Source organism: Macaca nemestrina, chromosome 14 (genome assembly GCF_043159975.1).
Source record: "Macaca nemestrina isolate mMacNem1 chromosome 14, mMacNem.hap1, whole genome shotgun sequence".
Taxonomy (NCBI): domain Eukaryota; kingdom Metazoa; phylum Chordata; class Mammalia; order Primates; family Cercopithecidae; genus Macaca; species Macaca nemestrina.
Genome location: NC_092138.1, coordinates 55,812,515 through 55,840,041, shown reverse-complemented (window position 1 = coordinate 55,840,041; position 27,527 = coordinate 55,812,515). Strand labels below are relative to the sequence as shown.

Below are 27,527 nucleotides of genomic sequence, written 5' to 3'. Positions count from 1 at the left end.
TTGTAAATTGTGAATCTGTGATTTAGAACCAGAACTGGCTGATTGAAAATCCTTTTCACTGAGTGTCACTGCTTGGTTTTCACTTTGAGGTTCAGGTGATGTTTTCTTAGACACTTTCACATTTATAAAGTGGCCTTTGCTTTTTATCCTACTTTTCATTTATTCTCCTACTTGGTGAAGTAATCACTATCTAACGTTTACTGAATATTGACTATATTCAAAGTCCTAAACAATTGTCTCATTTAATACCGTGAACAACCCTGAGAAGTAAATACTGTTATCATGACTATTTTATAGTAGAAGTTTTTGAAACTAATGCTAGGTGTTCAGGCCCACATACAGAATCAAATAATTACATTGATCACCATTTAGATGAATAGATTTGGGGCCTCGACTACATTATCTTTAGCTCCCAACGAGGGCTGAAGAGGTTGGCCAGCCAGGCAGCAAGTAGCCTTGGACTTAATCTTCAAGCAACTTTAAAACATTGCTGAGATAAACCAGAAAAATAACTGTTGCCAATTAACTCAAGTTTCTACCTATGACTGCTACAAGCTATGCCACAAAAGTCACAATAGATACATGAGAGTCATCTGATATTTGCATGAAATAAAATTTTGAAACTGAATAATGAATAATGCTGTTTACATAGAGTGAGATTTTAAAATTTCATTTCTATAGTTATATATATCCTGAGTTAGAGTTAACTGATGATATCTAATTAAGAGTTAATAAGTACTGAATGACAACTCCAAATATAGTCATGTGTTGCTTAATGATGAGATATGTTCTGAGAAAGATGTTGATAGGTGATTTTGTCATTGTATGAACATAGTGTGTTACACAAATGTAGATGGTACATTCCATTATACACCTAGGCTATATGGTATAGCCTACTGTTCCTGGGTTACAAACCTGTACAGCATATTACAGTACTGAATATTGTAGGCATTTGTAAAACAATAGTATTTGCATATCTAGATATATCTAAGCATAGAAAAAAATACAGTATTTTAATCTTATGGGACCACTCTCTCAAATGTGGTATGTCATCAACTAAAACATTGTTATGAGGTGTATAACTGTAATTAAAAATGTCATGTTGAGTGTTTATAACATATTCCTTTTAAACATAAGCAGATTCAACCTTTTATTAAAACAGGTAATTTTTTCTATACCTCAGCAGACACATTTTGAATATATAATTTAAAACATTTATTTTGTAGGTCATTAAAGTATTACCTTGCCCAGTAGGCCTTGACATCTTCACCAGATGCTGTTCTTGGTAACAGGGAGTTTGTTCCACCCTCTCTCATTCCTCACACGGTTCAGTGATGCCCACTGCCTGCAAGATATGTGGAGTCCAGGTTATGTTCTTTCTTGTTGAAGGGAAACTTAGAATTCCCTGTTTGAAAAGAATCAGAAGATATGAGATATTAGACTCAAGTAAATAATATGCAAATAGAATCAGAATTGAATTAATGTCTGTAAAAACAAAATGCTGAGAAGTTTTAGAAAGTCATACTATCCACTGGCTTAAATATTTTATCCTGGGATTCACTTCAGTCCTACTACAAATTTCTTAATGCCTGTAAAGTACAAGCCCCTGAACCAGGCATCACAATGGATACATTTAATAGAATCTAGTTCCTTCCAGCCTGGAACTTATATTCTAAAGGATTTGACAAAAACAACTGGTGGATCAAGGAGAACTTTTCAATTGCCAGTTGGAAATGCAAACAATGTGCTGTATAAGAAGAAAAGCTGTAGAGATAATTTACATTGGTCTGAGTAGGGAAGACAGCAAAGCAGGCTTGGAAATATATCTTAAAGGACATGGCATTTACTAAGGCTCAAGTTGGGGGGCAGAGTAGAGAAGTGAGAGTAGGAAGAGAAGGATTACTTCAGGTGGAACATTTGCGTGAGCAAAGGCACAGAAAAAGAAAGTGCACAGGACTGGCTGGGGAAAGGCTTGTTGAGTGTGGTTAGGAGTGCTTAGTAAAAGGAGGCAACGCTTAGACACAGTGGGGTAGTGGCTTCTTGGGTTATATTTTTTTCGTAAGGCCATGGAGTGATACCATGCCAAGAGTATTTGATTTTCTATGTTTTTCCAGCAATGATAGTGCAGTCCTTATGGACTCCTTGCCATATGGGAAGCCATACAAAAATGGAACACAAAAACAGATGTTATACTTCCCTTTCTTCACCTTTCTGGAATAGTACTATTTAGAGAATCATTAAAATGCTTTTGTTGCATTCCAGCCCCAAAGATTTCAAGGGCTGAGCCATAAACACCCAGCCATTCTCTTTTTCTATCCATCCAACACATCTTGAGTACCCACTGATTTTCAGATTTTGTGCTAAATGCTGGGGTTTCAATTAGAAAGGCCCTGACCTCAAGAAGTTCACAAGAGTCTACTGGCAGAAACAGATATGACACCAAATAATTAAAATGTGGATGATGTTTCATGGAAAATAGAGGGGGGAAGTGCATAGCTATGATTCACAGGAAAGGTGACCTTTTATTTGAGTTATGATGAATAAATAGATATTCTTTATATAGAGAAGGAAAAGAAAGAATGAAAGTCATTGGTTAAACTTTTTTATATGATAGACACTGGATTGAGTTTCATTTAACATAACATTTAGTTAATCCAGGAGCAGTATTATTATCATCTCCATTTTATAAATGACAAAATACAGAATCGGAGAGGTGAAGTGACTTTTTTAAGATAATGTGGGCTGTTCTGTAAGAGCCAAAACATATTCCCAAATCTCCAAAATCAAGAGGCTCATAGTATTTCCACTATGATATCCTGAAGAAGGGAATATCATTTTTCCAAGTATTGTTTAACTTGAACTGAAAGAAGAAAACAAGAACAAGAATGACTCTCAGATATGAAGCAGTCAGAGTTTATCCAATTCATGTCACTAGGTACAGTGGCCCAGAATTGCAGCCCTGTTCCAAACCAAAGAAATGTTCCATGATCCAGACTCGTCAGTGTTGCCTTCAATGGAAGCATTCACCTGTCATGTTTTCCATTTACTCAAAGTCTTTTGCTCTGCCACTATGGTAATGGAGCTAAAAGTTTTAAATAGGCTAATCTGTAAACAAAGCAGGATCAGTACAAATTTCCCAAACTAATATCTTTTCCATATCAAAATCATTTCCCCAGAATAGCAATTTCCAGTCACATATGTAAATTTCTATTCACTACAATACAAAAGTTTAAAAGGCCAAGTGAAATTAATTTTATTAATAGATTCTATTTAATCTATATCCCAAGTATTATTCCAGCATGAAACCAGCATTAAAATTATTATTGTGGTATTTATACATTCTTTATTTCCTACTTAAAGTCTTTGAAATCTAGTGTATACTTTACTCTCACAGCACCTCTCAATTTGGAGTAGCCACATTTCTGTACATATACATTTGTGTATCTAAACATATCTAAGCATAGAAAAGGTACAATAAAAATACAATATTATAATCTTGTGGGAACACTGTCCTATATGTGGTCTGTTATCAACTAAAACATTGTTATGAGGCATGTGACTGTAATTTAAAATATTATGTTGAGTGACATTACTGTATTTATTTGTCAATGAATACAGCCTGTAGGAAACACAAAATGAGTCGTTTTCATGGTGTAATATAAAGCACTAGAGGAAGCTAGTGGAAGGGATACTTTTGGCCTGGAGTGCTTTTCTTGCTTCTCACATCACAAGTTAAGTAGTTAAGGCTTTTAACCTTAGCTGAACTTTAAAATTACTTGGGGAGCTGAAAAGTCCAAGTGTCCCACTGAAGTTCACATTCGGCTGGCCTAGGTTGGGATTGAAACACAAATGTGTTTTCAAAACCTCTCAGATGATTCTAATACGTAGCCACGGCTGGGAATCACTGAGGCACTGAGGTGAATAGAAGCAATTCTTAACCTTGTTATGACAGGTGCCAAGGATCGGGACAAATTGAGGAAGAGCAGGAACTTCCTTATTATCTACCATAGTGAAAAATAAGCGATGACATCTTTCCTTGGAATTTCTACTGACTTGTCATGCCAATATTTGCTCTGGTTTGAAGATATTGAATATGGATTATATAGTTCAGTGATCCCATCCTTACCAACCTTTTATTGATATTGGCTTTTTTTTGTAAAAATCAAAATAGAATGGACTCAAATCTAAAAAAGACTGTGTTGTAAGTATTTGATGAATTACTGAACTAAAAGGCTCTAGTTAGATGATCTTTAAAAATTATATATATACATATAATATATACATGCGTGTATATATAATTCAGTAGTATGTAGACTTCTGCAGGACCTTATTTATTTAACGTTGTGGAAAAATAATGCTTCAGATATTTGCACTTCACATAAAGCAATTCAGCCTTCTGCGTTTGTATTTCTCTGCTGGGTCTGCGTGGTGTATGTTTTGTGAGTTGAGGAGGAGTAGGAGAAGGCAGGGTGCCTACTGCCTGTGCCACAGGCCTGATCCATAACAGATCATAAAAATTCATGAATGTTCTGCATTTCATCCTTAGCTAATGTACCATTTGTGTATACTGTTATAGATGCTATTGTAAATTACCCTTAAATTAAGGATTGCAGTCTCTCAATAGCAGGGTCAAGTTAATAACTCGAGTTTAAAAGGAAGACATCAACCTTCCTGATGCTGAAGCAAATACTGTCCAAATGAGTAGACCAATATGACTTTAAGTCTTCATTAATATAGTAAAATTATTAGCACCTGGTTACTCAGAGACTATCTAACACCGACATGCAATTGCTTTTTTATGATTATTACAACAGTGATTTATTCCCTCTTAACTTCTAACCATTCTCTTTAGAGAGTACTTTCTCCTAATGTGTGTAGAGAAGCCTTAGGCTCATGACAATGATATTTACTACTCTCAACATTAGGATATTCTCCATTTTGTACCCATTTACAACATTCATAAAACATCTGCTAAAATGCTGAAATCAGCTTTGGGAGAGTAAACTTACGGTGCCCTGTGAAATGAGGAGGTTTGAGAGTTTAGGATTTGGAACACTATAATTACTCCAGTTCTCACACTGTAATCTGTATCTTTAGCATTGGTACACATGGTGAGTTGTGAAATGAAACACTGATGCCCGCGAAAAGTCTCCTGTAAAGGAAGCTACTGTGCTAAATGTAAGCCAGGCTGAAACCTCTGTACAGATGCACCCAGACACATGTGTGTGCATACACACACTCACCCACTTCAGCAGCAGAATTGAAAAATACTTTAAAGAGGACTTTTGAAGTCATAAGCTTCAAAACCCACAGTCATCCCATCAATGGTGAAGTAATGTATTATTAGTGATAGCCTCTATTTCCTTTTTTTGTACTCTGATGATATTTGCTAGTGGTGGTCGTATGCCCAAATCAAGAAATTAGAAATCAAAACTTTAAGAAAATAGTTCCCTTTCTTAAATTTGCAGAGAACCAAACATAGAAACATGCTATGACAAGTAGTCCATAGTCTATAATATTATGATGTAGCCAATCAGATTAGGGACAATTTAATATAGCAAGAAACCAGTCAGCTGCATTGAGTCAACAATCCCCAAGGGTTCTATTAAAATCAGATGAATCAGAGCAGTATGGCTGCTAATCTTGTGCTCATCCAAATTGTATGTGGATAGCTTGAGTCTGCAGATTCAGGTTGAGAAAAACCTAAATGCAGTTTCTCAGATATTTAACATATAAGCTGATTGGTACATTTTAAAATGGGCCTCAGTTAGATTAACTGAACAAATTTTACGAAGAGCTTCCTGGTCTCTTTCAGACACACATTTAAAGAAGTTTTCAGTCATTTTTTGAGGGTGTTTTTTTCTCTGTTTTTACATTTGATGATTCAATAGGAAGTTGATGTAGGGAACTTACAAAGATTCAGTCTGTTTCTTCAGTTGGTTTGGTCTTTCGGAGGATGCCTGAGTCCATCAAAGGTAAAACACAGCTCTAAAGTGTTTTGTTTTGTTTGAATACTTGTTACTGTGTTTTTTGGCATAGACTTCATCAAGTCTCTTTGGATTAATCTTCTTTCAGCTAACAACTGTAAATCATGGCACCATAATCATTAAAAAAGATTTTTTTCCTCGTGGAGATGAATATCTATTTGAAAATGCAGCAGTGTGCGTTGGGAAGCATTCTTATCAGCAAGGATAATGGAAGATTTCTTTATAAATCATTTCATGGGAGACAAGCAGTCAGAGTTTAGCTTTACAAAGAGTAGTAGGAATTGAAGTAGCACTCAGGAGAGTGCTAAGGTACATAGGATACTTAAAAAATAAAAATATATATCATTTTTTCATTAAGTACCCAATTGTGGTATCTTACAATGCAAAATTCCTATTAATTTTAAACTGTCTGAAGTATTGCATAGATTTAAATTTGATTTAGGCATGCATGTACATTTTTTGATCCCTCAGAAGCTGATAATATTGATGAGAGAAAACATATGTAGAGATTTCTAGGCAAGACACATGGCAAATCTCACAATGGAAAATTCAAAAGTGTTTTTGAAGTCAAATTTGCAAGATTGTCTTTCATTTTGCCAATATTGTGTCTATAGCAATTTATTTTAAGGGAAAGGCACTTGATGTATCTTAATCTTAACAACAAGTGATTATGTTTTCAATCTTTTAAACAGTCCTTGTTCTAATCTTGTAGAAACAAATTGATTTCTTGGTTTCAAAATCTAGTTTAGAATTTATCATTGTTGGAATGTGAAAGAGATAGAAAACAGTGATTCTGAGAGAAAAATAGCATTTTTTGTAGATCATCTGCTTTGTACTGAAATTACAATACATATTTTCATGCAATTATCATTTCAGTTTAACTGATGAGGGATATGATATCCATCTCAATAAAGAAATACAAAATTTCCCAATTATATAGTGTAGCAGAGCCAAGATTTATCTAGAACCAGTATTTTGGTTAACAGGCACTGTAAAAGAGCACTAAAGTTGAATTTCTAAAACTCTGGCTTTATTTTTGACCAATTTCACTTAAACCAGCATTTACTGGGCAAATATTTTGTGCAGGGTGCTATGTCCTCAGAGTTTACACTCGAGTAGGTGATAAGATAATTATGAAAATAACATATGCATGTATATGTCATAAACAAGGGAACATTTCCTGCCCCCCTCCAACATTAGGATTAAGTACACCTTCTATATGTCCCGTACAAGTCAAGATAGTTTATGTTATGCTGCAGTAACAAAAATCCCCAGATTTCAGATGCTTAAAACATTAAAAGTTTATTTCTTGCTCATGCTACATATTTATCATCGATCTGTTTTGAACCTTATTCAGCCTTAACTTCATTTCAGAACCCAGGCTTCCAGATCAGCCACCCTTGGGAATGATGTCAGTTACTGTGGGGTCAGCTGGGCAATTTAGGTAATTTTCCAGTTTCTGGCTTCAGATCTCAAGAGAAAACAACAATGACAAACAAACCTTGGGCAAGTCCCACATACATTGCCATAAGAGATATTGCAGAAAAAAAAAGTCAACTAAAAATTCTGATACTATATAGACAGAGTCTGAGTTTCACCTTGGAAAATGATTGGAAAATCTCCACCCATCTTTCATAAAATGATGGTTTATTTTTCCTGCTTGTCTAATCGTGGTGCACCAATCACATATAAACAGACTCATCCAAGGGACATTATCATCAATTACAGAGCGTTCTAACAACATTCTATCTCAGAAAGCTTCATAGCTTTCTCAAGTGTGATTTCCTTCCCCTTTTCATCTTGAGATGAAACACAGATCAGTATAGTGTATATCAGTGCTGTTACTTGGCAGAAAATCATTTTCTGTCTCACCATTACCCTATAAAATAATCCCATTATTGCGTGAATTTTAGAATTGACTTTATCCTTTTTCAAACCTCAGTCCCTTAAGGCAGTCTTTGGAGTAGATTTTAGTACTAAATAGTCTTTTTAATATTTGTAAAAACTTAAAAAATGTGTCACATTTACATGAGATAAAGTTACATTAATATAAAGGTCAAGTTCATTTGCTTTAAGTTAGAATTATATGAATAAACTTCATAAACCCAGTTATTTGACAAAAGTCTCTGATTAGAAGTTGTAGATGTGATTAAGAAAACTTTTGGAAAACAAATTCTTATAGATTTCAGATTATTTAGAAAACAAATGTTTTTAAACATTGAGATTGGCAAGAGTTGTATATATGATGTTAATGCTACACAGAGGCAACTTCTGATTTATTTACAGCGACAAGAATGCTTGCTAGGTAGGGGATGGAATGCTTTAGATTGTCTGTCCCATTTGAACCTCGTTCTCAGAAACTCTCTCCTGTTACTCATCTTTGTTGAGTGGCTAATAGGTTGTATAACCCAGTGCTTTTGGCCATAGATCATTGAAGAGAGAGTGGGAGAAAGAAAAAGAGAGAGAGAAGGAGGAGGAGGAAAACAAGAAAAGGAGAGAGTGACCTTATTAGAATACTCTCTTAAAAATAATGAATTCTCCTAGAGCATTTAAATGGAAAAAATATGCACTAATCCTGTTAGGCAACATAGCTTGTAGACAGTTGTTTCTAGACTGGATTTTTTTCTTGCCTTTTGGCACATTCTTATGGTAGTAATTTTGTCACTTATACAACACTGAAATTTGTTATAATATATTCTTTTTTTTTTTCTTTGAGATGGAGTCTTGCTCTGTCGCCCAGGCTGGAGTGCAGTTGCATGATCTCGGTTCACTGCAACCTCCCCTTCCTGAGTCCAAGCAATTCTCCTGCCTCGGCCTCCCAAGCAGCTGGGACTACAGGCACCTGCCACCAGGCCTGGCTGATTTTTGTATTTTTAGTAAACATGGAGTTTTACCATATTGGCCAGGTTTGTCTCGAACTCCTGACCTCAAGTGATCTGCTCGCCTTGACCTCCCAAAGTGCTGGAATTAAAGGTGTGAGCCACTGCACCTGGCCGATTTGTTATAATAGATTCTTCTTTACACATATTCAAGGCCTCTAAGAAGAAAAGAAGATAAAAGAAAAGGAAAGAAAAATACAAAAAGCAACAGCATTAACACACTCCTCACTTACCCATAAACAACTGGCTTTGCTTCGCTTAAAATGAGTATGACATCATATTATGAGCTCTACAAGCAATAGCTCTGGTTTTTCATTTTTCTTATGAAATTTGGGTTTCTCATTAGTAAAGTTTTAGAAACATTTGTTTAGTTAAAAATAGGAATAAGATGAATACTAGCTAACATTTGGATCACATACTATTTTCCAGATAACTGTGCTCCCAGAACTGTAATTTGAGAAACTGAGGCTAAGTCACATTAAAGATGTGCAGCTAATAATAAATGCTGGGCTTAAATTGGAAGCCAGGTAGTCTGACTCCAGAGCCCACCAGGCAGCTATGGTTCCTAGAATATTTGACCATGTATGCCTCTAAGAGTCTTTAGAGAGTGCTAGAACTCAAATATTGACAGAATTTTTTGTTGCATATTTTTAACCATTTATATATCTGAGGAAGTTAACATGTGTGTTTTATATTCTCAGGAGTAACCTCACTTTCAATTTTTTCCTTTATTAAGCGTAGGCTTTTCACATATTTCTTACAGAATATGAATCCCAATTTTCAGATAACCCAGGCCTAGCCAGTGTTAGTAGAAACATGTCTGTCTTATTCTAGATTTAATCCGTCTTTGAAGAAACTACAATAGTGTCTCATTAAATTCCCACTTAGAAGGTCAAAATGAGAAAATAATTCAGGATCCACTGTACTTGGAGAGCAGCTTGGATGTATTTACTCATCAAGCTAGCCATAGCCTCTTCTTCACAATTGACCTATTTAAGTCTTATATCTATCCTCTTATATATTTTTTTTCCAACATGGATCAAAGTTTTAGTCTGTAAACAATGACAGCTGTTCATAATATGGATCAATGTATGGAAGGATTAATAATTATTAAGAAATGTTTAAAACCATTGCTTTTACCTCTCTTGGAGTAGAACAGAAAGTGAAGGTTAATTGCTTAAGTAATTGGTTTGACTACCCAAAGGTAATACAAAACAATTATTTCTTCACTTTGCAACTTTCAATGCAAGGCCAAGACTTTCATAACTCATTAAGTCTAAGTAACTGGCAGTTTACAAGTCACCAAGAATAAACTTGAATGTTCTCTGTAGCACTCTAGATATATTATGTGTGACTGCATTTACTCAAAGGACAAATAAATATTTACATGTGTGTCTTTGAATACTCTTTTTTTTTAGAGACAGGGTCTCACTCTGTCACCCAGGCTGGGTACAGAAGCATGATCACTGCAGCCTTAAATTCCTGACCTTGAGTGTCCCTTACCTTCAGCCTCCCAAAGTGCCAGGATTACAGCCGTGAGCCACCATGCCTGGTCTGAATACTCTTTTTATATGAAGAAATTTCTTGATCTTTTGGGGGAAAAAAAAAAAAGTCACTTGCTTACATCTTATCTTACAGCTGGAGAAAATGACAACAAAAATAGTCCTTAACTTTTATCTGTTCATTGAGAATTTCCTGAACGTCTACAGGGGTGGTATTTACACAGTGGTCAAGCATGTGGGCTCTGAGGTAACAGAGACCAAGTAGGATGTTGCCAATGTGCGACCCTAAGTCCACGGGCCATACTCTCTAACTCTCAGCCTCCCAACCTACAAAACGGGTTTAATAATGTGACCGATTTTGGGTAGTATTGAGATTGAATGAGATCATGTTCTAAAAGCCCTTATCAGATACTTGTGGCAAAGAGGAAGCACTCGATAAAATGTAAGTGATTTTTATGCTAGAGTCTAGAACACATCAAATGCTTAATACAACTCTGAGGAAGAAGCTACTCATGTGAGGAGCTTATGTTAAGGTCTGTGTAGAAATAAGATGCATAAAAAAATAGCCCCTGCGTTCTTGAAACTTATGCTATAAGAGTGATGGAATACAAATAAGGTGGAGGGTGGGGAGAGAGAAATAAAATACTGTATGAATTTAGGAAAAGAGAACTAGTTCACACATCTGGGTGAAGCTACAGGGAAAATTTCACGAAGGCGATTACTTTGAATGGAAACATGAAAAAAAAAAAAAAGAATAGTATTTGTATTTGTGGAAATAACACCCTGAGGGAATGAAGATTTTTCCCGGGGTTCTGCCTGCAGCTGAAGGTGTGTATAGTTATGATTCCTGGAAGGAAATAAATATTTCTTTCTAAGAATTCGCATGAGTTCCTCACCTAAGTGCAATAGTTGTAGCAATTACACAAATCTGGGGAATTGGCTAGGACTTTTATGGACTTTAGTTAGGAAAATTAAAACCCACATTAAAAAATGTCTTTTGGGCTGGGCACGGTGGCTTATGCCAGTAATCCCAACACTTTGGGAGGCCGAGGCAGGTGTATCATGAGGTCACGAGATCGAGGTCATCCTGGCTAACACGGTGACACCCCATCTCTACTAAAAAATACAAAAAGAAATCAGCCGGGCATGGTAGTGGGCGCCTGTAGTCCCAGCTACTCGGGAGGCTGAGGCAGGGAAATGGTGTGAACTTGGGAGGTGGAGTTTGCAGTGAGCCAAGATATGTGTATTCAGAATATATATATATATTCTGAATGTATATGATGCCTAAAAAAGCATAAAAAAGATAATCAAAAATATATATGTATATATTCAGACCAACAATTTTCCAAAATTATTTGATAAGCTAGAGAATTTTGAAAGATTTTTTTTTTTTGAGATGGAGTCTCGCTCTGTCACCCAGGCTGGAGTGCAGTGGCACGATCTTGGCTCCCTGCAAACTCCACCTCCCAGGTTCATGCCATTCTTCTGCCTCAGCCTCCTGAGTAACTGGGACTACAGGTGCCTGTCACCACGCCCAGCTGATTTCTTTTTGCATATATATAGATATATATTTTATATGTAATATATGTTTTATCTATATTATATATATTATAGAATATTTATATATTATATATAATGTAATATTTATATATTATATAATATTTATATATTATATATAATATTTATATGTATTATATATAATATATATTTTATATATGTATTATATATAATATATATATTTTATATATGTATTATATATAATATGTATATTTTATATATGTATTATAGATAATATGTATATTTTATATATGTATTTTATAAATATTATATATATTTTATATATATGTATTATATGAGGCATAACCTAAGTAACTTGTGCAAGTCTCATACCAAAAACTGGCAAAGGCAGGATTGAAACTCAATTCTGATTTTAAAGAATGCATTCTTAATTACTGTATCTCCCAGGTTGCCTGTGAAGGAATTACTCTTGAAAAAAAAATCACACAGTATATTCATACATGTATACATTTACATAGGATAAAGTTTTTCTGATTTGTTTTTCATTGTAATTTAGCTGTCCACTTGTTTAAGAGATCAAAAAAAATCTTTCCCATTTTTGATTGAGTTTTAAAAATCGATTCTATACTGGTACATTTTTGCTAATGTTCAAATCAGAATGTTTTGAGAGAAACTTGGAAATACAAGGATCTCTTTATTTCTGGAGAGATGTAAGTACATATAACTGATTGTGACTTAGCTGGTAAGTATAATCAACTAAACTGCTGAACCAGTGATGCTGTTTATCAAAATTATCCGGTAATTCTGTTTTGCTTTATATTCATGTACTGGCCAATTCCCTGGCAGTTCTGGTTCCCTCAAGGGACAACGTGGTGCAGCAGAAGGGGCATGTCTTCAGCCGAGAGTCAAGTCTGGATTTAAGCCCCTAATAGTTGTGTTACTTTCAGCAAATTATTAAACTTCTTTATGCTTCAGATTTCTTATCTTCTAAGATGGGGTAAAATATTTATTTTATAGTTATTCTAAAGTTAAAGCTGATATTGCATATGCAGTACTTAGTAATGTATTTGGTACAGATATATTTTTAATAAGGTACTTAAAAAGTGAAAAATATTGTTTTTTTTAACCTTGAACTTCTGTTCCACTTTTTGTAACTTTTTCTTACATACTTGTATTTTGTAACAAATAATAACTACTTTCTGGGTTTTTTTTTTGTTTTGTAATGACTAAATATAAATAACAAATGTAGACAGCCTAGCACCTGTTAGAGTCTCTGTGAACATTAGACCCCTTCTCTTCTCTTCTCATAATTCACGTTAAAACGAATTCTAGTCATCTTCATTTTTTCCTTTTTTGTGTGTATATCTTTTTTTTTTTTTTTTTTTTTTTTTTTTTGAGACGGAGTCTCGCTCTGTCGCCCAGACTGGAGTGCAGTGGCCGGATCTCAGCTCACTGCAAGCTCCGCCTCCCGGGTTTACGCTATTCTCCTGCCTCAGCCTCCCGAGTAGCTGGGACTACAGGCGCCAGCCACCTCGCTCAGCTAGTTTTTTGTATTTTTTAGTAGAGACGGGGTTTCACCGTGTTAGCCAGGATGGTCTCGATCTCCTGACCTCGTGATCCGCCCGTCTCGGCCTCCCAAAGTGCTGGGATTACAGGCTTGAGCCACCGCGCCCGGCCTGTGTGTATATCTTTACTGTCTATGACAATATGCTTAGCTTGTATGCAACTTGAATTTTCCAATTTTTAACCTTAATAGTAAAGGAAGAGAAAAGCCCATGCTAAATGCAATCTTAACAGTAAAGAAAGAAAAAAATATCATGCAAAATGTAATCTCAACAGGACAAGAATAAGCCACTTTTCAGGCAAAGAGATGATGAACTTAAAATGTAGGTTGCTTTTCAATATTTCAGGAGAACATTTTACATACGGTTCTGGGAATGTAGCCAAAATGAGAAAGCCAAGAGTTATATCCAATAGATATTATGAGAGGGTAAGAGGAGTCACAGCTATCCAATTACTTCTATAATAGAATTACAACATCTTATACCTTTCTATCCACATCTTTGTTTTAGAAGAAAAGGGTAGGGGTGGAGGTTATGAAGTAAATCTTTACAACTTATTTGAAAAGCTTCTCTCTTTTTCTCTTACTCTATTCCATTTTATAGTGCAGGCTGAAGCTAAAATGCAAGGAGAGTCCCAACACAGAAAATTTTCTTAGGAAATTTTCTGGAAGCAGATTTAATAATGCACATCCATTCATTCAGTGTCTGGTTTGAGCACTTACTATGTGTCAGGCAGTGTTAAAGTTATTGACTATTCAATCAAGGAATTCGGGGAAACTTTCTATGTGCTTACACACTGAAACCACCAGTACAAGGGCACTCATACCCAAACACTCTCCCTTTTTCCTGTTACAGTGAAAGAACTCTTCTAGTTCCTACCCACAGTCTCCTCCTTCACTTGGATAATATGTCCCATCCTCCATCCTGTTCAAGGACTTACTCTGGTGATTGTCTCCTCCCTATAACATCAATTTTCTTTCCTTTTGTAAACATGCTTATTATGAAATACATGCCAGTAACCTCATAGCTCGCTCCACTGCAGTCCCATCTCTCTAATCTCTTTTATGTCAAGATCCTTTGAAAAAGTTGTGTGTATTACACTTTCATTCCTTACAAACTTTCTTGAAACTGTTCTATTTACCCATTCAACCCTACAAAACTGCTCAGATCAAGGTTATCAGGCACTGCCATATTGCCAAACCCAGTACTCCATTCACAGTTCTATTACTTAACTAATCAGCTGCTACAGACCCTTGGTTTCCAGGACCCCACATTCTCCTGGTTTTTCTCCTACCTCAGAGAGGAATCTCTGTCAGCCTGCTCTGCTATTTTCTCATCATCCTCCCTAGAACGAAATGTTGGAGTGCTCTGGAGTCTGTCCTCAGATCCTTACTTTGTTTATCTTCCTCATAAGTGAATCCATCTACTCTAATGACTCTAAATGGCATCTGTATTCTGATAACTTCCAAATGTATATTTCCAGCCTCAAAACTCTTTCCTTAACTCCACACTTGTTGGTGTGTATAGTCAACTGCTTACTTGGGTTTTCTGTAGTTGAAGTTTTACCTATCTCAAACTGAACTCTCAGTTTCTAACTCCTAAACTTTTTTTTTTTCTCCTAGTAGTTCCTAACCTGGTCAGTGCAATTCCAATCTTTAAATTTCAAATGCCATAAAAGTTGGAATCATCTTTGGTACTTTTCATTTTGTTATGCCCCCATCCAATTCCTCAGCAAATTCAGTCATCTCTACTTTGAAAATGTATACAGAACCTGACATCTCTTCACCTTTGCAACAATCACTATATTCTATGCCACCAGGATCTTTCACTTAAACTACTGCAATAGTCTCAACTGTTCTCCCTTGACCACCCCCTTCCAGGGTATTCTCTATAATGGGAAAAGCAATCCTTTTAATACATAAGTCAGATTCTGTCACTTTCTGCTTAAAACTACATTGTTATTCCCCCCTCACCCAAGATAAAATCACAGGTCTTATTACAGCTTCACGATGCCCAACAGTCCTTCAAATCTCATCTCTTCCTTCTCTCCTCCTTGCTCACCATGCCCTAGCTATAAAGACTGATTGTTGTTTCATGAAAACACCCAACAAGTTCTTGGTCTTTGTACTTACTGTTCCCTCTACTTAGAATTATCTCCCTCTACTTGTTATTATAGGTCAGTACATCAGGGAGCCTTTCCTGATTATCTTTGATGAAATGGAATCCCAATAACTTCTCACTGTTGCAGCCTTGGCACTCTCCCTTTATTCCTTTGCAGTGCTATGTGGTTCATAACATCACCACCTGCGTTTTTTTTGGCTGTTTGTTTCTCACTGCTAGAATGTCAGTTCTTTGCTGTATCCCAGTGCCTAGAACAATGCCTGGTGCCTAGTGGGTGCTTAATGAATATTTCTGAATGCAGAAGAATACAGAAATGGTTTCTGCCCTCACAAAATTTACTTTGTAGTAAGGACTAAAGGAAAATACAAGTGATCAGACAAACAAAATAGTATGCAAATCTTGAGGAGTAATTTTCAGAAGTACTTTAAAAGCAATACCCAAGGCAATCAGATGGAAATTAACAGGGAAAAATAATTTAGATAGGTTAGTTGAAGGCGCTTTTCTAAGAAGGTGACATTTCATGATGAAAAGGAGTGAACCATTCCTGAGTTAAAGAGAGAGTATTCTATTTCCTGCAGATGCAGAAAAGTGTGGTTATTATGAACATCCAATCAACAACCTTCTCACAGCACATGTGCACATAGCATTCAGTAGAAATGTGTGTAAAAAGAGAAGAGTAAAGAGCATACTTTACTCTCAGTAGATAGTAGAGAGAGAGAAGATTCTATCTGGACACCAGAGAGAGGACTGCATGCATAAAGGGGAAATTCTAGCTTGAGATACACTACAGTTATAAACCTTGTCTGAGCTCAAGGTGTTTGCAACCGATCTACATGTTTTGCATGTCTTTGGGAAGGAGACTATCTGAAATTTATGTAGGGAATAGAAATAAAATCCTTCCTTTTCACTACATGACCCCCAACCCCACTGGACATCTGAATTGAAATAGACATCCATTAAAATAATATTTGAGAATAGGAATTAATTAGCAAAAAAGAACCAATACTAATGGGATTCCATTTCATCAAAGGCATTATTAACAGTAGCCATCATTTATTGAGTACCTGGTATGAATCTGGTACCCTACAAAACTCTTTTATTATGGTAACTCATTCAGTTATTATGTGAGTTATTATAGAGTAATTTTGTGAGAGAATTCATTTAACATGCTTAGCACAGCATGCAGCATGTATTAAATGCTTATTAGAGCACATCTTTTAATACTAATAATATCAACTATAATTTATTATCAGCCACTTATTACAAATGACAAAACTAAGCTGATGTTTGAAAATGATTACAGAAGGACCCATAGTCATATATTTTATAATATATAATCTGATATAAAAATCATATTGACCTGATTTTCAGTATGTATTCATGTATTATTTTTCCCTTCCTCAGGTAATGATTTTGTTTATCTACTTTCATTCTTTTCTGTACCTGATACTTCAATGTAATTGATACGACATGAACTAAACCAAGCTGCCTTTTCAGAAATGTGTTACCTGGCTGGCTTTCTCAATTAAGGCTGTTTCTCCTTTCATCCCCTTCTCTTTCCTTTCTTTTGTCCTGCCTTCCGTTTTGCTTATTTGCATCATTGCCCTGCCTCTGTTTCCAGTCCCATGTCCACACTTCAGCCATCCTTGTATACCTCAGAAATTATTGTTTGCTACCTCCATAAAAGCTCATCTCCTTCTTTTCACAGGCAGGATTTTTCCAGCTGGCACCACTGTCTTGCAACTTGTTTCCCCCTTAGTCTTGGTGCACAAGTGCCAATCTCCACTGGCAGCTCTTTGGGGAACCATTTGGTGCCAGCCTCCTTCCAATGCATGTAGAGCCCCAGTGACTTGCCTTGAAATATTCCCAGCTGCCTTTTTGACTCCTGGGGCTCCCCAAAGTTTTCTTCGTAGCAGCTAAGTCTCTAATCTTCAGAAAATTTCTCAATGACTACAGATAGATCTTTATTCCTCATGGGATTTGTCCTTTCTGTCACTACTAAGCAGAACTATGTGAAGAAATTAGGCTATAAAATGCTTATGAGGAGTCCAGTTTGGTGTTTCAAATTGTAATTGCAGCTGTGTTTATGAAATATATTATTTAGTAGGGTTTACTTTTGAGACCGAACACCAAAGATCTCCTGCTTTGTCTCTGTACTCATATGAAGAGGCAAGAATGCTTCCCAGATTCATAGTAACTTTAAAAAGACTCAGTATTATAACTAGCCAATAACAAATTTTTCCCAGTCTATTCAACCTTGTGATATGGGTACTACGGCGTAACAGATATGATAGTTTTAGATTTGAAAAGACTTAGGGCTGAATCCCAGCGCCATCATAAACTAGCTGTGCTATCTTAAGAAACTACTTAAATTCTTCTATCCAGGTTTTCTATCTGTAATAAGGAGTAGAGGAATTTCCTTTTTTTGTAGTTCTGTTGTAGGAATTAATTGAGGCATCAAATATGTATTGGGTATGAATCCAGATGTATCCAGGGATGGAAGCAAACAAGCTTTGTTCATTTTCTTTAACTCACTGTAATTTCTGACTGAAATCTTCTTCTGTTAGGCTGTTAGGGATAAAAGATAAAAACTCAATGTAATTTGTACCTGAAATTTTATACCCACTGTTTTTGGGGAGCAGTATGTACTACTTGAGGATATTATACAGTGCTAAGATTTTGGCTGTCAGATCTTGGTTGGGGAGAAATAAGTCTGATCTGAAGTCATAAGTTAATACTGATGGCCCCTGAGATATTCACTGCATCGGTGTGCACAGCCCCTTCAGATCCCAGGGCTCTCTAATTTTCTCTTCTTTGCAAAGCTTGAGTGAAGAATCTTTGATGTGGTTCCCAGAGGATCATCTCTTAGGTGCCCCTTCTCTAGTTCTGTTGCCTTTGTCTCTGAAAACCAGGAAATAGGTTTTCTCTGCTCTCAGGATCCATAGAATTTTCTTTCTTCTTTTGTTCCTGACTCAAGCCAAAGAAAAGCTTTTAGTGTTACAGATATGGAGAGAATCGGGCTTCTACCAGATATTTAGTCTGTATAAAGTACAAATGCCCTTTTCCCTATGTTTCTCGGTATATTAGTTCCTTGGTAGGTATGAAATTCTGAAAATAAATGCCCCTTTCCCAAACTTTTTTGAAGAAAGCAAACAGAAATTCTGTCTTCAGTACTGAATGGAGGTTGGGAGGAGTGGGGATTAAAAGGAGCAAAATAAAGAGAAAGAAAAGACTTAAATTAATATTTCAAAGTATTGTCCTGCATTATTAAAGCACTGTCACAATGCCTCTCCCACTATATGTGCTCAAGAAATTAAAATTATTACTGACATTTAAATTTGACTCTCAGGCTAGATACGGTGGCTTATGCCTGTAATCCCAGCACTTTGGGAGGTTGAGGTGGGAGGATCGCTTGAACCCAGCAGTTCAATACCACCTGGGCAACATAGGCAGGCTTCATCTCTACAATCAATCAACCAATCAATCAACTTGATTCTCTAATATTGTTCTTTTACCCTTGGAAACTGGATTTTTCCAGTGTATTTCTTTTTTAAAATGTTATTTTATATTACTTTAAGCTCTGGGATACATGTGCAGGATGCGTAGATTTGTTACATGGTGGTTTGCTGCACCTATCAGCCCATCACCTAGTTATTGAGTCCCACATGCATTGGCTCTTTATGCTGATGCTCTCCCTCCCCCTGTCACCCCCAAAGGCCCCAGTGTGTGTTGTTCTCCTCCCTGTGTGTCCATGTGTGCTCATTGTTCAGCTTACACTTATAAGTGAGAACATGCAGTGTTTGGTTTTCTATTCCTATGTTAGTTTGCTGAGAATAATGACTTTTCCAGCATCTCTCTTCTGGAATGTCCTTTGACTCTGGGCAATCATGTTCAGATGGCTGGTTGGGGTCAGAAGAGACACCTGTAACTATGAAACTGAGAAAACTTAATTGGCCAAAGATGATAGAGGGGTGGAAAGGGATCAATCCCAGCATTTAGGTCTCCTGAATATTATGGAGTTCGGCTACCAACAAGACACTCACAGTATCTCAAAAGACACCAGAGATGAGATCACTTTCCAGGAAAAACATAAACTACTCATATAATCACCTGCTAGTTTATTTTTGCCTCTTAAGCCTTGTTAGTTTGTGAAGGAGTGCTAACGAGCATGGCATTTGCTTAAGTGGACAGACTAAAGATGAAGTGGTCAAAGGATAAGGAGGTGATATCTAGAAGATGTTGCAAGTGCCAGACTATTTTATGCTGCTGTAGAAAGCAATAGCCAGAGTCCTGCAGAGCACAGAAGCAAGACTGTCTCCTCAGGTAAGCAGTAACAACTTCATATTTGTGTGGCACATTTCACTTTTGTAACACTTTTGTATATTTCTTTTTTTCCCTTATACCTTCACAGCACTGGTCTAAAAGTATGTAGGTAGTTCTTTAATTGTTACCTTATAGATGAAAAAAAGAGAAACCTCAGAGGGACTTACCTGAGCCCAAAGAGCTAAGAAGCAGGCCAGAACTCAAAAGAACTATGCTTTTAAAAATGACACTCTATCATGTCTTGAAAGTGCCTTGAAAGGATCCCTCTGCCTCTAGTTTTCAATCTGAAATCTTAAGTTTGATAAAAATTTTACATGCAGTGTTGCCTATCCAAAATTGCCTCTTTATGGGACTTCAGAATTTCCATTATCTTTGCTCTTTATATTTCCACTTATCATTGCTCCAAGAAATTCTAAAAATTCAGATAAAAGTCCTTGCTTGATTCTTTAAGGTTGTTTGATATTTGGATCCATTTGAATGTTGACCATAGCTGTCTATTTTTATAATTTGTTTTTCACCATGCATAAACTACTATCTTAACCTTGTTCTGTTTTAGCACTATCTTCTGTTTTGCATGATACTTTTAAATGAGAATCAGGAATATAAGGTATTAAAAGCTGTGGTTTTAAAAACAAACCTTGCCAAAAGCAAAGGTGACTGGTTGGATTCTGCCTTTCTTATCCTCCTCCTCCCATTAAGCTCCTCAAAGACACTTAAGGAATCTCAGAGCAGATTTCTTACTTAATTTCCTTTAAATCTCTTGAACATAAACTGAGACACCTAAGACTGCCTGATAGTCCAACATAAAAAAGCAATCACTGAATATGGTATGCCAGGATAACCACAGACATCTTTTTAAATTCTAAAATATACTTTCATAAAGCAATGAAGCAACATAGTTTCTGATTTCTAGAGTGTGGACAGGACCATTTGGTTAGGTCCTTCTCATTCCTTGGAAAGCGGAGGCACTAAGTAAGCGCACTGCAAATTTCTCATGTACTCTATCTTGCAAAGTATCTTTTAATTGGAGTCAGAAAAGTTTGGTTTGTTCTCCTCCCTCTCATATCTGTAAATCATAACGGATGATAAACCGAAGTGATAAAGTCACTCTATTAATGAAAGATACCCTAAGGCTATTAGCAATGAATGTCTGGAACAAACTCTGCCTATTATTGTCTGGCTATAACCCCACTTCCATTTTACATCTTTATTCTTACCACTCAGATTCTATCTTTACCTTTTCACTTGGTGTTCAAGACTCTCATCTCTTCCTGGAAGACCTACACATGCTCCCTCCATCTTCTCCTCTTTCAGATGACCTGAGGTAGCAGAGCTTATGTTAGTACAAATACCCTAAGATTCTGCTTTGATTTTGACCATTTGGCTAGCAACCAGGCCACCTACTCTATTTGGAAGAACAATGAAAAAGATCTCACCTTACAGACAAACCTTACAGTGAGTTGAAGTAACAGGTTTGGAATGCTTCACATTTTGCTGGTGCCATTTTTGGACAAAAAAAAAAAAACAATAGAAATCCCCAATGTACAATAATTTCTAGAACATGAAAGATAGAGCAGCACTAGCTAAGGTAATGTTGACGTCAAAGTAATACCTAAAACAGAACTATAAGCAAAGTGGGGTAATTTTGAATGAATACACTGCTTTTCTTCAATTAAATTGCTTGTCCTGCACTGTGAATCTTCTCAATCTTTCAACATCAGGCAAAATTGGCCTTGTTTTTATTTAATTTTATGGGTTTTTTTTTTTCTACTTTGGCTGGTTTCTTTTCTCAGTTGTAACTTTAATAGCCTATGCTACAGAATTGTTGAGATTATACATTGCTATACTCACCCTCAGTATAGTTAATAGCTTATTCATTACTACTGAGTCCCAAGGTTACAGCAGATTTGTATCTAATGTTGAGACACAAGACAGGGAATGCAGAAAGCACTGCAAACTCATCTTATATTCTTTAATAACAGAAACAATTCTACTGGAAAAACCACAAAACACTGAGACATTTATCCAAGTATCTTCTAGGTAAATTTTTTCTAACATAGTCAGTATAATGAAAGCTGTATGTTGATTTATTTATGCACTGTAACAATAATAATGAGAAATGAAGGTGTTTGATTTTATAATTGATGAAAGACTACAAGTCAATCTTTAGAACCATAATTATTACTAGTTCTGCTAAAGAAGTATGGTTTCCTATATGATAATACATATAAAGCGTTTTTGCTTTTCAGTTTAAAAAGTAAAAAAAAAAAAGTCTGAACTCTCTTACAGTGATAATCTGTACTATTATGAAAATCCGGATTTAGAAGTCAACTTGAGAGGCCATTATTCTCTTTCCTTGTCTTACAGTTAGACTAAAACCTTTAGGAATGTCTTTATTATACAACATGCTAGTTTTGTTTTCAGCTCACACGTAATTGAATGGCCAATTTGTTATCCCTGGAAGGTGCTGTATCATTCTATTTGCTATCATTGGATCAAAGCATAGTGTATCTCATTAGAATTATACACTTAATATTAACCCCTTCTGTAGGCTAAGGGCTATTTGTACCCAAATATTTTTGGATGTTTATTAAAATACAAAGTCCGGAGCTGCAAGTTTGCATTCAGATAATTACACCAGTATATTTTAGTATAAATGTTGATATTTACCAGGTAAAACTACCTGCATATGACCCTAGAGGTGGATCACATATTGTTATTTATAATTTGCCACTTTACTGAGTCGCAGATTAGAATCATGACACTGGATTTAGGGACTGAGTCATTAGTGAGTGTGGGAGAAAGTGTGGTTACTCTCTGAATCTCACTGTAGCATTGTCACTTTCTACATTAACACTGAAGAAACTGCTGTACTGCATTTAAGAGGTAAATTATATGCTTTCCTAATGCTTGAAAAGTCTCAAGACTCATGAATTTCAAGATTTTGCTATTTTTGTATCCCAGACTTAAAATACTTTTAAAAATGATTTTCTAAATTTTCGTTTTTATTTTTTGGTTTTCTCCCTAATAATCCGCGTGCTGTCTACAGAGATTACAATATATGTAAAGCACAGTTACCTGCACATACAGAAAGATGACACATACTATGTAGAATCACATACTATAATTTAATAATCTATAATGAGTTATTTCATATGCAAGCCGATGATACTTTTCCAATGTTTTCTAATGTTACCTTATTGTTCTCATTCAGTTCACTGTCCATTTTGTTGCCCAGTCTTTTCTTTCTTGCAATTTTCTAATTATCTCTCTCCACTGTAGTAGGTTTATATTCTAAATTATTATTTTTTATGCATCACTTTGTACTTCTCAACTTCATCTCATCTTGTTATTTCTTGCCCCATATGTCTAATCTTTATTTTTCCTTCTTTATGATTGCTCTTTCCTTCTTGGCACTGGTAACACTTCTAATTTAGTATGTTCTGTAATTGAAAAAATTTCTTTTTACCTCTTCATGCATATCATTACTAAGTGCTTAAAAATAGCATACATTAATTTTCACTTCTATGACTTTTTCAGTCACTTAATATTTTGCAAGTCCTTGCTACTGTAGGCTTCTAGTCAATATATGTGTGTGTGTGTGTGTGTGTGTGTGTATGGATTATATATACATATAATTATATGGGGCATACTTATATATTAACAAGGCATACAGTGTGTTAATTTCTCAAGGTAGAACAAACTAGGTAAATTGGGACCAGAACATTTTCTTCAGCTCTTGAGTTTAATATACATCTAAGGAAACCAATTTAACTTGCTCAAATTTACCTATGTAGGAAGTTTATGATTTATTTGCTAATGCAATTCTATTTAAATCCTGTAGTGTGTGTGTGTATGTGTATAATATTTTTATTGATTTCTCTACCCAGTACTAATTGCCATTATTATTCTTGTCCTTTTTAGAAAAGGTCACATCATTGTCAGCAAATAGCCAACAAACACGATATATGATAGGAATGATCTATACTCAAATGTGAAAAACTACTTGACTAGTTCCAGAATTAGTAGTATTCCAAGGAGCTGTTACCAACCTGACATCCGAGGTACTGGCCTGCTTCCATTTACTCTGTATGGGTATGAAATCATAGAAGTGTACAAAGACTAGGAAGTTACAAATTTATTGGCAGTAAGTAAATAAAGTGCAGTGTGTAAATCCCAATGCTCAGTGAAGAATATAAGTCTTTTTCATTTATCCTATTTGTAATTTAATTGACATATTCAGAAAGATCTCTATGGCCAAATCAATTTAATTCAATGAACATTTACAGAGTGCCTGCTAAGTATAGAGCATTATTCTGGGTCAGAAGTAATAAGTATTGCTCATATTAAAGATATACCAGATTTAAAATTTTTCCCCAGTAATGTACATCTCATCAAAATTGTCACATGATAAAATGTAAAATGTTACCATTCCTACTTCTACACTCACTAATTTGTGGTATATTTTATTATGGTCTCCTCATTGCTTTTAAGAGTGCCTGCAATATACTAGGTGTTTACCAATTCATTTGAACTTCCACTGTGTTCTATTAGTCACATGGGTGCCAGCCCACATTCAGTGTTAATTATATGTGTGTGTGAAATACAAAGAAGTGAGGGCCTGTATTAGTCAGGGTTCTCTAGAGGAACAGAACTAATAGGAGATATATATATATATATATATATATATATATATATATATATATATGGAAGTTTATTAAGGAGTATTAACTCACATGATCACAAGGTCCTGCAACAGGCTGTCTGCAAGTTGAGGAGCAGGGAAGCCAGTCCAAGCCCCAAAGCTGAAGAATTTGGAGTCCAGTGTTTGAGGGCAGGAAGCATCTAGCACGGGAGAAACATAGAGATAGGGAGGTTAAGCCAGTCTAGCCTTTTTATGTTTTTCTGCTGCTTTATATTCACTGGCAGCTGATTAGATGGGGCCCACCCAGATTATGGGTGGGTCTGCCTTTCCCAGCCCGCTGACTCAAATAGTAATCTTCTTTGGTAACACCCTCACAGACACATCCAGGATCAACACTTTGCTTCCTTCAATCCAATCAAGTAGACACTTGGTATTAATCATCACACATCCACCCCTTGTCAACTTGAACCCATACACATCTCCTGAGATCGTATATAATCTTCAAATAAAGACAATAATAAGGTCATAATTACACCTAACATAATATAACTATCCTTCCTAAAACCAGAAATGAACCAAGCCCCAATCCAAATGCTATTATAAAGTTAATAGCACTTAAATGCTTATATGAAGTAAGTAAATCCTATGTCATGTGATAAAGGAAAAAGGAAATAAAATGAAACTTTTTCTTAGTACAAGTGTATACATGCACAAACATGTTTTTAACAAAAGGAGTAAATACTGATGAAAATTACAGTCGTCTTTTTGTAGCTGGTTACATGGTCATAGCTGGTATTGATGACTACCCATTCTGTATTCCCTTTGCTTTCAGCAGGCACCTCAGCAGGTCATGGTTTTTTTTTCCTGGTGGAGTGACCCCAACGTTCATTCCTGAAGGGTCTGGGCCATTTGTAGTCCTGCCTGGATTGGGTTGTTGTAGTTTCCCATTGACCTTAATCACGGGGCATGGTAATACTAAGAGACACCCTAATGGATCTCCAGTATTCCATTCGTACTCTTCCTTACCTTCATTGTGGAGTAGTAGACTGATTTCATCTTGATACTCCGGGTCAATTACCCCAGCCAACACTGTAACTCCATCTTGGCCTGTTGACTTAATGGTAGGAGGAGCCCAAAGTGTCCAGGTGGTGATTTTAACATCCAGTTTAATGGAACTTTTGTTATGTCTCCTGGTGGCAGTGTTTCTCCCTGTGGAACAAAGACCTCTAGGCCAGCAGAACATAGTGTCGTGGGAACAGGAAGCAAAAATTTTGCTAGTGGATTACTAGGGGTGATGGTGAGTGGTGCCACTTCCACTTCCACTTCCACCCCTTGATTCCTGGACCTGTGAATCCTGGCTATGGGAGAGACAGTACCATATATTGGATGCTGATTCAGAGCATACACATCCTTCTGGAGAATTTTGCCCCAGCCCTGCAAAGTATTATCACTTAGTTGGTGTTGTAATTGTGACTTCAAAAGGCCATTCCACTGTTCTATCAATCCAGCTACTTCAGGATGATGGAGAACATAGTAAGATCAGTGAATTCTTTGAGCACAAGCCCACTTCCACACTTCTTTAGCAGTAAAGTGAGTGCCTTGGTCAGAGGCAATGCTGTGTGGAATACCATGATGGTGGATAAGGCATTCTGTGAGTCCATGGACGGTAGTCTTGGCAGAAGCATTGCATGCAGGATAGGTAAACCCATATCCAGAGTAACTGTCTATTCCAGTTAGGACCAACCTCATCCCTTTCCATGATGGGAGAGGTCCAATATAATCAACTTTCCACCAGGTAGCTGGTTGATCACCTTGAAGAATGGTCCCATATTGAGGGCTCAGTGTTGTCTCTGCTGTTGGGAAAGTGGGCACTCAGCAGTGGCCGTAGCCAGGTCAGCCTTGGTGAGTGGATGTCCACGTTGCTGAGCCCATGCATAACCTCCATCCCTGCCACCATGGTCACTTTGTTCATGGGCCTGTTGGGCAATGACAGAGGTGGCTGGGGAAAGAGGCTGAGTGGTGTCCACAGAACGGGTAATCCTATCCACTTGATTATTAAAATCTTCTGCTGAGGTCACCCTTTGGTGAGCACTCACATGGGATACAAATATCTTCACAGTTTTTGACCACTCAGAGAGGTCCATCCACATACCTCTTCCCCAAATTTCTTTGTCACTGATTTTCCAATCATGCTTATTCCAAGTCCCTGACCATCCAGCCAAACCATTCTCTACAGCCCATGAATCATAATCGCATATCTGGCCATTTCTCCTTCCATGCAAAGTGCACAACCAGGTGCATTGCTCAAAGTTCTGCCCACTGGGAAGATTTCACCTCTGTCCTTCCGAGATGTCCTAGAAAGGGGCTATCGTGCTGCAGCTGTCCACTTTTGGGTGGTGCCTGCATATCGTGCAGAACCATCTGTGAACCAGGCCCTAGTCTTCTCTTCCTTTGTCAACTGAGCACAGGGAACTCCTCATGAGGACATTGGTGCAGGCTGGGGGAGAGAAGGCAGGGTGGCAGGAGTAAAGACCATGGGCATTTGAGCCATTTCCATGTAACTTACTTGTGCCTTCATGACCTGCTTGAGCCGGATCATGTATATACCACTTCTTTTTATGATGGAATGCTGCTGTGCATGACCCATATTATGGCTAGATAGGGCAGAAAGCACCCAGTTCATGACAGGCAGTTCAGGTCTCAGGGTGACTTGATGACCCATAGTCAAAAGGTCAGTTTCCACCAAAGCCCAGTAACAGGCCAAGAGCTGTCTCTGAAATGGAGAGTAGTTATCTGCAGAAGATGGCAGAGTCTTGCTCCAAAATCCTAGAGACCTCTGCTATGATTCACCTATGGTGGCCTGCCAGGTGCTCCAAACAGCATCCCTGTTTGCCACTGACACCTCAAGCACCATTGGATCTGCCGGGTCATATGGCCCAAGCGCAGAGCAGCTTGCACAGCAGCTTGGATCTGTTGCTTCCAAGAGCCTT

General features: G+C 36.7%; 1 long non-coding RNA gene and 1 pseudogene across 1 annotated transcript; both read right to left on the bottom strand.

Annotated features, from left to right (window-relative positions):
- Window positions 1-1,247: 1,247 nt before the first annotated feature.
- LOC139358048 (uncharacterized) lies at window positions 1,248-26,064 on the bottom strand (annotated as a pseudogene).
- On the bottom strand, window positions 10,428-23,128 carry LOC105498386 (uncharacterized). Its single transcript, XR_011612662.1, has 3 exons — window positions 23,089-23,128; window positions 21,130-21,211; window positions 10,428-10,455 (listed from the first exon to the last, which is right to left on the bottom strand). It is a non-coding gene; the product is annotated as an uncharacterized lncRNA (long non-coding RNA).
- Window positions 26,065-27,527: the final 1,463 nt, after the last annotated feature.